This window comes from Abrus precatorius, unplaced genomic scaffold (genome assembly GCF_003935025.1).
Source record: "Abrus precatorius isolate BTA unplaced genomic scaffold, Abrus_2018 Scaffold7, whole genome shotgun sequence".
NCBI lineage: Eukaryota > Viridiplantae > Streptophyta > Magnoliopsida > Fabales > Fabaceae > Abrus > Abrus precatorius.
Genome location: NW_020874417.1, coordinates 16,466,909 through 16,477,340, shown reverse-complemented (window position 1 = coordinate 16,477,340; position 10,432 = coordinate 16,466,909). Strand labels below are relative to the sequence as shown.

Genomic DNA, 10,432 nt, shown 5'->3' with positions numbered 1-10,432 from the left:
TCTTTCATAGTGAACACTCTCGAGCATAGTGATCACTATGAACTTTGATAGTAGTTACGCGCAGCACCTTTAATTCTGCACTCTCTGGAGTGATCACTATGAACTTTCATAGTAGCTACGCGCATTCTGTACACTCTGGAGTGATCACTATGAACGTTGAAAGTGATCACGCGCAGGCTAGTGGATTCTGGACTCTCTGGAGTTGTCACTATGAACTTTGAAAGTGATCACTTTGGTTCCTTTGCTGAAAATAGCTTGCTGTAGTAGTTACTATCAACCTTGAAAGTAGTTACTTTCACCTCAAATTCCTCAAAATCCAATAATTCTTCAAAATAAGCTTGGGGATTCTTGCCATATTATTCAAATGATCAAAACATGTAAAATAAACTATCTAAATCCATGTAAATTAACAAAAAACTAAGAAACCTATATTATTTAGCCTAATTGGAATATTCATCTTATTTACACTATTTAAGTCTATTCTTTTCTATAAAAAGTAATAAATGATGTATAAAAATGTAGTAAAATGTGGATCCATCAATTTCCATATGCAGGAAAGTCATTAATTGTTCCATACAACATTATCTTCACCGTGATATTTTCATCTCTAAATCCATCATATACTTCTATGCCATTATCCTACAACAACTTCAAATCTTCAATTAAAGGAGACAAGTACACATCAATGTCATTTCCAGGTTGTTTAGGACCAGAGATTAACAAAGAAAGCATCATATATTTTCGCTTCATGTAAAGCCATGGAGGTAGGTTATACATTATTAAGATCACGGGCCATGTACTATGGGTGCTACTTTGTATGCCATGTGGATTCATTCCATCGGTTGCTAATGCAAAACATATATTCCTTGTTTCAGTTGCAAACTTTTCATGGTCATCATCAAATTTTTTTCACTACAGAGAATCTGCTGGATGCCTAAGCTTTCCATCTCTATTTCGGCCTTCAGCATGCCAAGTCATCTGCTTTGCATTTTCTGCACTGCGAAAAAGACGTCTTAACCTCGGTATTAGTGGAAAATACCACACGACCTTCGCAGGTGTTGTGTCTTTCTTTAAGTATCGTGATACATTACACTTTGGACAATTCCTTAGTGATGCATACTCATTTCGGAACAAAATGCAGTCATTAGGACAAACATGTATCTTTTCATTGGTCAATCCAATGAAAGCAAGTACTTGTTTAGCCTCATATGTTCTCTTCAGTAGCACAACCAGCAGCAGCTCTGTGAAGCTCTTATCAGTCCATCCATTCGAGGCTTTTAAGTTATAAAGCTTTAAAACAGAACTCAATCTTGTGAACTTTGTACATCCGTTATACAATGGTGTTTCTGCATCATCTTTCAGCCTCTCAAACATCTTTGGACAATCTTTAAGATCTTTTTCAACAACATTTGGAATTTGTTCAGCATGATCACTCTCATTTGTTCTAAATGTCTCTGAGTAATTGACACTTGATTCCATGTTAGTTGATATACTTCCACCTTGTATCTCACCGTGCTTTGTCCAACAAGCATATTTTTCATCTATCTCATTGCACATTAGTTGTTCTTCCAATTCTTCTGCATTTACTTGTAACATATTCAAACAACACCAAAAGGGACAGGGAATAAGGTTGACATCAGTTGCATTCTTAATCGCAAATCTAATAAATTCTTTGACTCCGTCTTCGTATTCTTCACTTAAACGATCAGCTACCATCCAACTTCGATCCATATTTGCTCTAACTACGGTTACGATCATTATAAATGTGAATGTCTTATTAACTCTCACATAGGAGGGCCCTATCCCATTTGAGAACAAACTTTTTCCAACCTTAATTAACAAATGGTACTTAAATGTTGTATTTTTTACTTGACAAAATTTGGGCAGCATTTCGCATTAGTCTCCTAGTACACAACTTGAAATATATGAGATGATTTACGTCAATCAAGCATGCACCAAGAGACAATGAGAAATGCTTCAAACTCAAATTTTGTTAAGTATTAAATACAACATTATGAGAAGCAAATGCTAACAAATTAATGAATAAGTTTATTCACAAATTGTTTAACTTGTACAATTTGAGATTGAAAATAATGATTTATTAAACATTTTTTTCAATCTCAAACGGGAGACTATGGTTTCACTCAATTTTACATTTGAAATCATAACCTACAAAGTTTAATCACTAACAATAATCATGAATTCATCACATTCTACAATACAACATCAAACTCATTCATACACAGAAGAAATATACATTTCGGGGGCAAAACAAACAAGAATATAAAAATTTTAAAAATCCTAATATCATAGGTTAACAAACACAACAGCATGCTCTTGCATTATAACTAACCAGTGTCCTAATTTCATGTTCAACAAATCCTAAAAAAGCATTTCAACAACATTTCAGAGGTTAACAAACTAAGTTTGAACCTGCCCATATCAACTTTTACAAAATAAAAAGTAATTTCATGCTCTTTATTCAGGCGACAACAATGGTCAACATGTTAACAATATTCAGTTCATACAAATTATAAACACAACAACATGTACTAACCTGGAATTAAGAAAGGAGTGCAAATTTGTCGCAGTTCAGCTAGGACCAGAAATAGAGGAGACGTTGTCACTATTCAACATAAAAAACATAGGTACGTATCAGTGAACAAAGAGAATTAAAGAGTGCAAATGTCCAAACATGGCCACAAAACAAAGAAACGATTATGAATATACCTTCAATTTCTGATTGCAATGTTAGGTGTGCTTGGTCCTCTACAAAAATTTCTCAAAGAACACTGAACAGAGAGAATTTTGAAGTGCAGACATGGCGGGCCGATAGGGATAACCAGATTAGAGTTTTAAAAATACAACATCTAAGAGCGGTTATGAAATAACAACTCTCTAATATGGACTTCTGAGAGCGGTTCCAAATGAACTGCTCTCAGAAGTCCATATAAGAGAGCGGTTTCAATTGAACCGCTCTCAGAAGTCAATATTAGAGAGCGGTTCCAATTGAACCGCTCTAAGAAGTATATATTAGAGAGCGGTTGAGGCGGAACCGCTCACTTAGTGTTTTATACAAATCAGTTATTACTAACTGCTATCTACGTAGGCGCTCCAAAAGCCAATTTCTGGCGTAGTGTACCCTCCCAAAACGTGAAGATATTGTAATGTAGTTATTCCAAACAACCCCCTTCTTTGAGTTTTGGTTGATCAGATATGGAAGAGCAGTACAAAATTGACATATAATCTCTATAAATCTGAAATCTTAAAACATTGTGCCCATTCGCGAGTTAACGAAGTTAAAATCAACAAATTACAAAATTTGTGACGCTAAGACAACTAATGTACAAAGTAAATTATGAATAAAAAATTGCATTCTATCTAGAGATGGGCCTATAAAAGAAACTACATTGGTCTAATGATAAGCAATGTAAAAAGTAGGTTTTTTTTAATAGTATATGTACATTGGTTTTATGGGATGACCAATGTAGAATTTATTGATTTATAATAAAACATTACATTATACGTTGGTTGTCTCAGATGAGTTGTTCGGAGGCAAGTGTACCCATCGAGAAGTAATAAAGAGTTCTTAAATTAAGTTCCCAAAATATCGTCCCACAAGGATGATTTTTCAATTACTAGAAATTTTCTAATTCAATTGTTTAAGCTTCAAAGATATGAGATTAATTAAAATAAAAATTTATAAAATTAATTATAAACTAAGAGCAAGGAATACAATGCACATCTTAGTTAAACTTATCGAAGAGGAACCTAGGGCATATGAGTTTTCTCATTCAATCCTTTATGTTATTTTTCTGTTTAACTCTAAATCTGATTTCCTTGTGATTATCAATCATTCATACGAATACTATTAATACCCAATGATCATGCAATATTATTAATCTTTTCTCTAAATTAACATCCCCAATGATCATTCAAAACATCAATCTAAGAAAGTTTAAGGAACCTATGAACTTGTTAATTTAATAACGATTAGAAGAGAAAGATTAGTTTAGTCCACCTATTCTTTTGTCTTGTTTTACCCTATAGATCTATTAATTGACTGAGGTACGGTAGCCTGACGGTATAATTAATTAGGATTAAGACAGAAGCGCAATTAGATAAAATCTAATCACAGAACGAAATTCAAATTTAGATTCAAACATCAAAATCCCATACATTCATGAATAATAGTTCTCATAGCCCTAGTTATGGACTTAGTTACTAATGCTAAAGAAAAGAACTAAAACAATCATAAACAAAGCTATAAAGAAAAGCAAACGAGAATGAGATGAGTTCCCGGTCTTCAAATACGATCGCTCGAAGCTCTAAGTCCTGTCAAGCATGTGCCAAGGATTCCATGCACGAGAAAGGAGATGAGAAGTGTCAAAGATTAGGTTTCAAAAATGGTCCCCTTTTACAATGCCTAAGATCTCCCTTTTAATAGGGTTTGAAAATCCTAAAGACTCTTCATAATTGGGCTTCCTGTAGATGAGCACGGCCATGCAAAAGGCATGGGCTTAAAGCACTGTCGTGCTTGTTAGAAGGGTCTGGGCGTGCTGACTGCTGCGAAGCTCTAATCTTCTATCAATTTGGGCCCAAAATGCACTGAACATCCACTTGCGGCCTCTTTATACCAAACTGCACAATTAATATATAAATTAGTGTAAAATTTAAATAAAATAAAGGTCAAATATGAATATATGGGCTGTAAAATAGGGTCTAATTACAGACTTATCAACTCCCCCATACTTATCTATTTGCTTGTTCTCAAGCAAAGTGTTGGTTAAGAGAATAACATAATAACTTGAAACATAATACCACACAAGGAACCCGAGATGAAGGGGATAAGGAGAGTAACAAGAGTAATATCACTGAGCATAAGCAATTAAAAGGATTCTCAATTATAATCTTATATTTCCATACTTTTCACTCAAACATCAAACTAAGGTAATCTACTTTCCTCTCTCACTAAGAGACAAAATAAGATATCACTCAGTTCTCCTAAAGAAAAGTGTACTACCATAGACTTGACTATGAACTGACTCTCCACTAAATAAATTAAATGCAAATACAAATCATGAGGTATTTTCAAGTTATAATGTGGCCAAGGGATTATAATAATTGAGGTGAGATAAATGAAAGAAAGGGGATATACAAAGGGATAATAAATTATAACAATTACAACATCCCCTAAGTTTACAAATGAAGCTCTTGGAGTAATTTTTAGATTTTTGTATGTAAACAATATCTTTACCCCTCTCTCCTTTCAATCATATATAACCTTTTTTCTTTTTCTTTTTTTTAATACTCTTTCTTTCTCTTTGCATATGAGAGATATAGAGGAGAATTTATCAAACAATTCAACAATTGAATTGCTCCATTCATAAACTGAAGGTCATCAAAACATTCTATAAATTTAAAGCAAGGGACCAAGAAAATCAATAAAACTTAGAGTGGACAACTAGTTGTATCTCAAACATGTGGAAAGTCAAGAATAAAAAATTCTATTATGCCTCAATCACATTAAAACATGCAATTAAAAAGAGAAGTCTTAAGTCGGTTCCAAGTCAAGTTCTGGAGCACAAATCCTAAGGAGATAATCACACAAAACAATGAGGAAAAAGGTACAATTAATTAGATTAAGATAAGAATCCCCTTTAAGGCTTAAAACTCACATATGTGGGTTAAAGTTTAATGTAGAGCATAAAAGTAAGAAACTTAGCTAATTATTTGTTTCCAAATGAAAGTATCATGCCAATAATAATCATTCAACATGCTCTTCTATATGGAAAAATTGGGTTCCATGAGGGAAAAAATTTTAAATTATCATAAAAAAAAATAGCATAGACACTTTACTCAAGAACATGCAATAACAATTATATAATCAAGAACTACTCCCCATTACTTAAAGCAAAACATTGTCCTCAACGTTTGAAAGCAATCAAATTAAAAGCATGCAAAGAGGGCAATTGAATAAAGAAGAAAGAGGTTCCCTGATAATTCTTGCCACGACGGCTTCGGATGAGGGAGCACGACCATGCTGAAATCCTAAGCACGCCCATGCTTATGATATAAAGCTTCTCTCACAACTGCGATTGAATGCACGACCGTGTATGGGATGAGCACGAGCGTGCTTTCAGATCAGAGCTCAAAAGTGTGTGCAGGAACAATCAACTTCGTTCTTGCAATCTTTTAATATGTTTATTCTTTATTCTAAAAATAAAATAACAACAGCAAAATTAAAATAAACAAAAAAAATAAAATTTAAATAAAATAAAAGACACAGGTTGCCTCCTGGGAGCGTTTGTTTAACGTCACAAGCCTGACGTTCCTGTTAAATCATGGTCGGAAGAAGGTATGAGTCCCAGAGGTGACTCCCTTGATATGCAATTGTCTCCTCAGCAGCTTTGCCTCCCTAACACCTATTACATCAGAAAAATTATTCATAAGATAGGGATTAGAATAAAGAGAAGAAAATTTAAGCTTCCAATTAGGAGGCTTATTAATGGATGGTTTAAGCTTTTATCTTTTCTTCTTCTTATATTGCTTCCTCCTTAGCCTTCTTCTTGTGGTTCTATGCTTCACATAAATTAGACGAGGAGAAGCAATATCTACAGTACTCACAAAGTGACAAGACTCTTGGCTAGAAGGGTACTTGAAAGAATTGAAAACTTGAAATACAATTTCCTCATCATCTAGCCTTAGTGTGAGCTTCCCTTCTTGTACGTCTATGATTGCCCTAGCAGTGGCCAAGAATAGTCTCTCTAGTATGATGGGGATATCATCATCTTCCTCCATGTCAAGTACCATAAAGTTAGCAGGAAATATAAACTCCCCAACTTTTACAAGTACGTTCTCCATTATGTCTTTGGGGTATTGATCGACCTATCTGCCAGCTGAAGTGACATGGAGGTCGGCTTAGTGATCGCGAGTGTCGCTCTCGGACAAACTAATAAAAATTGAATTGCATAAAAATTATGTAGTAAAAGGTGCAATCTGAGTCATCTCCCAACGATGATAACGTTATACGATTATAAAATTTTTAGGGGGGGTTTGATTTATAGAAAAACTAATTAGAATCAAAAGTTAAAAATAATTAAAAACTCTAATCCAAGAATTTAGAAGAACTACGACCACTCTATCACTGGATTCCAAGAAGATGCATCAAACAACAAATTAGTGATTAACATTAAATTCGAATGAAACCTCAATTCAAATTAAGCATTCACACGAGAACCCTCATGCATTCGATTAACATACAATTTGCTCAAAGTTCAGAAACCTTTAAAACCTAATCGATTTGTGTTAATTTAATTCACCAATGCCATTAATCTTAGATCTCAAACCTGAAAATCTAATTCACACTCCTTCAAGAATTAATTACATACATCAACCAAATAATATGTAATCACACAACTGCACAATTATCAATCCAATTGAAGAACTTCAATTTGAAATCATAATTAGCAAGAGGAGAAAGAAGGAAGAGATGAAACCGAATTTGTTGTTGAATAAATTGCGAAACCAATCCTCAAGAGTGTCACGTCCCTTTTACTCCTTGAATTAGATGAAAATCTAAGCCTCCATGGATGGAGGGAAACAATTCGTAAATGGGAGAGAGAGCAAGAGAGAGAAGAGAAGAGAGAGCCAAAAAATTAAATTCAAAATTCCAAATTCTGTTCGTCACTTTGTTCCATTTTTTCGGCTATGAAAACGGCCTCTTTTTGGTTCGTAGCCTAAAGGACAATTGTAGCCTTGAATGTTAGCTTCAAAACACCATTGGAATAGGCTTAATCGGATGTCTGTGGACTGAGATATGGCCCAAACACTGTACCTTGCTCAGGACGTTTTGACTTTTTTCAGGCCCAGTTTCAGCTTCTTATCATCAGAATTGGTTTCTGACCTCTTCATAAGAATTGTGCACCTTTCTCTTAGCTTTCTTACAAATCAAGAATCACAATGAAAGGAGTTCTACAACCCAAGATATGGTCCAAAAACCAAAATAGTATCAGAATTTGCCAAATACTGAAAAAATTAAATAAAACTCAAATAAAATTCAAACATCATAAAATGATCCAATTCAACCAATTAGGCACAAAAGAGGATTAATGAGCTAGGAATTGGAGGAAATAATGTTATAAAAATCCAATTTATCACTTAGGTTTATGCATTTCAAGCTTCCTGAAAATAGAATAAGGCATAAGATTAATACTTGCTCCTAAATCACATAAAGCCTTATCAATACGAGTTTTTCAAATTGTATAAGGAATAGTAAAATTCCATGGGTCCTTAAGCTTAGGTGGAAGCTTTTTAAGGTCTATAGCTGAGCACTCTTGATGAGCTTCACAGTTTCATGTGCTCCCAACTTTCTTTTATTGGTCAAAATCTCCTTTAAAAATTTAGCATATTTAGGAATTTTGGAGATAGCATCAATGAAAGGCATATTGATGTGCACTTTACCCAATCAGTCTAAGAACTTGTGGAACTCTTCATCATAAGAAGGGTGACCTTGCAGCCGCTGTGGGAAAGATATTTTAGGCTTATAGGGCCTTAGTTGAATAAGAGGCTCTTCCTTCTTTTCTTTTTCAAGCTCCTCGCTTGAAGCACGGTCTTGCTCATAGTGATACACGACCATGTTTTTATCACTGTCATGAGTGTGCTTGTATAAGCACAATCGTGCTTCAATTGTAGTAGGGGCGTGCTCATCAGTAAGCATGAGCGTACATGTGCCTCTATTCTGCGATTCTTGTAATTTCTTTCCACTTCTAAGAGTGATGACATTGCATTTCTCTCTTGGATTAGGTTCAGACTGAGATGACAGTGTTCCCATCACTCTTTGACTCGGAAGATTCGTAATTTGCTCCAATTGTGCACTCATCTTACAAGAGTTGACTTGTATTTCATATTTGACCTCTGCGAACCTCTTATCAGTTCTCTCAATATATTGGTCCAACTTGGATTCAAGCTCTGTCATCCTCTTATCAGAGTAATACACATATTGCATCATTTGTTCTTGAAAGTTAGACTGGAATCTAGGGGCTTCTTTCCCTTCTAGTCTTCCTCCCTGACTTTGCATATGAGGAGGGCGATAAACACTTGAATTTTAACTTCCAAAGCCATTCCCTCAAGAGTTAGAAGGATTACTCCTCCACCTTGAACTGTGATTACCCATGAAATTTGCCTCCTCTTGCTTAGATTCTGGGCTTGCAGGAGCTCTTACAAGTTAGTCTTGAGCCTTCATCAAATATTCTAGTGGCTTTGCAAGGGCTGCCATTTGGTTCATTAGTGGGTTGCTTCTCCCTGCTTTGGTAGACTACGATAGTCTTTTTCCTCTTGATGGTGTAAGAGTCAACAGTGTGCCACTAAAAACTAGAAGATGTCATCTCATCTATTAGCTTGTATGCATCATTTGGATCTTTTCTTATGAGGGACCCTCTTGTTGCGGCATCAATTATAGCCCTAGTGGTGATTGATAGGCTATTGTAAAAGATTTGCACCAGTCTCCATGTTGGGAAATCATGATGAGGACATCTCCTCAAAAGCTCTCCAAACTGCTCACATGCCTCGAATAAGGATTCTGCTTCATATTGTTAGAAGCAACATATCTCCGTCATAAGCTTAGAGGACCTTGATGAGGGAAAGTATTTTTCCAAGAATTGTTGAGTGAGATCCTCCCAAGTTGTGATGGAATTGGCTGGGAGTGAGTCAAACCAAGCATTCACCTTTTCAGATATCGAGAATAGGAAAAGACAGGGTCGAATAGCATCGTTGAAGACTCCATTATATTTTATGGTATCTGTCAATCGGAGAAACTTTGTCAAATGTAAATTGGGGTCTTCATTAGGCATGTCTCCAAATTGTATGGAGTTCTGGACTATGGTTATGAGTGCTAGTTTCAATTCAAAATTGTTTGCCTCCACATTAGGGGCCGTGATGCTTCTAGGGGTGCCTCTAGCAGTAGGTATCATGTAATCTTGATGTGATCTTCTTCCTCTGCCATTCTTTGCGCTCTCACTTCTTTTCTTTGTCTATGAATTGTTCTTTCAATATCCGGATCAACTAAACAAGTTGTAGAGCACTTAGAACGAGTGAGTATACATTAAAAGAAATTATGAAATAAAAAAAACAAAAATAAAATAAAAACAAAAATTATAAAATATATAACAAAAAGTTAATAAACAAGATAGAATTAAAATAAAGTAAGACACAAATTGCTCAAATCAACTAAATTTAAAATTTTCTTAATATTAAAAAAGCAATCCCTGGCAACAGCGCCAAAAACTTGTTCAGAGGGTAAGTGTATCCATCGAAAAGTAATAAAGGGCTCTTAAATTAAGTTCCCGAAATATCGTCCCACAAGGATTGTTTTTCAATTATTAAGAATTTCCTAATTCAATTGTTAAAGCTTCAAAGATACGAGATTAATTAA

The 10,432-nt window shown here is 34.8% G+C and overlaps 1 non-coding gene across 1 annotated transcript; it reads left to right on the top strand.

The window, feature by feature from the left end:
• Window positions 1-9,516: 9,516 nt before the first annotated feature.
• LOC113874010 lies at window positions 9,517-9,623 on the top strand. The gene has a single exon (XR_003506072.1). It is a non-coding gene; the product is annotated as a small nucleolar RNA R71 (small nucleolar RNA).
• Window positions 9,624-10,432: the final 809 nt, after the last annotated feature.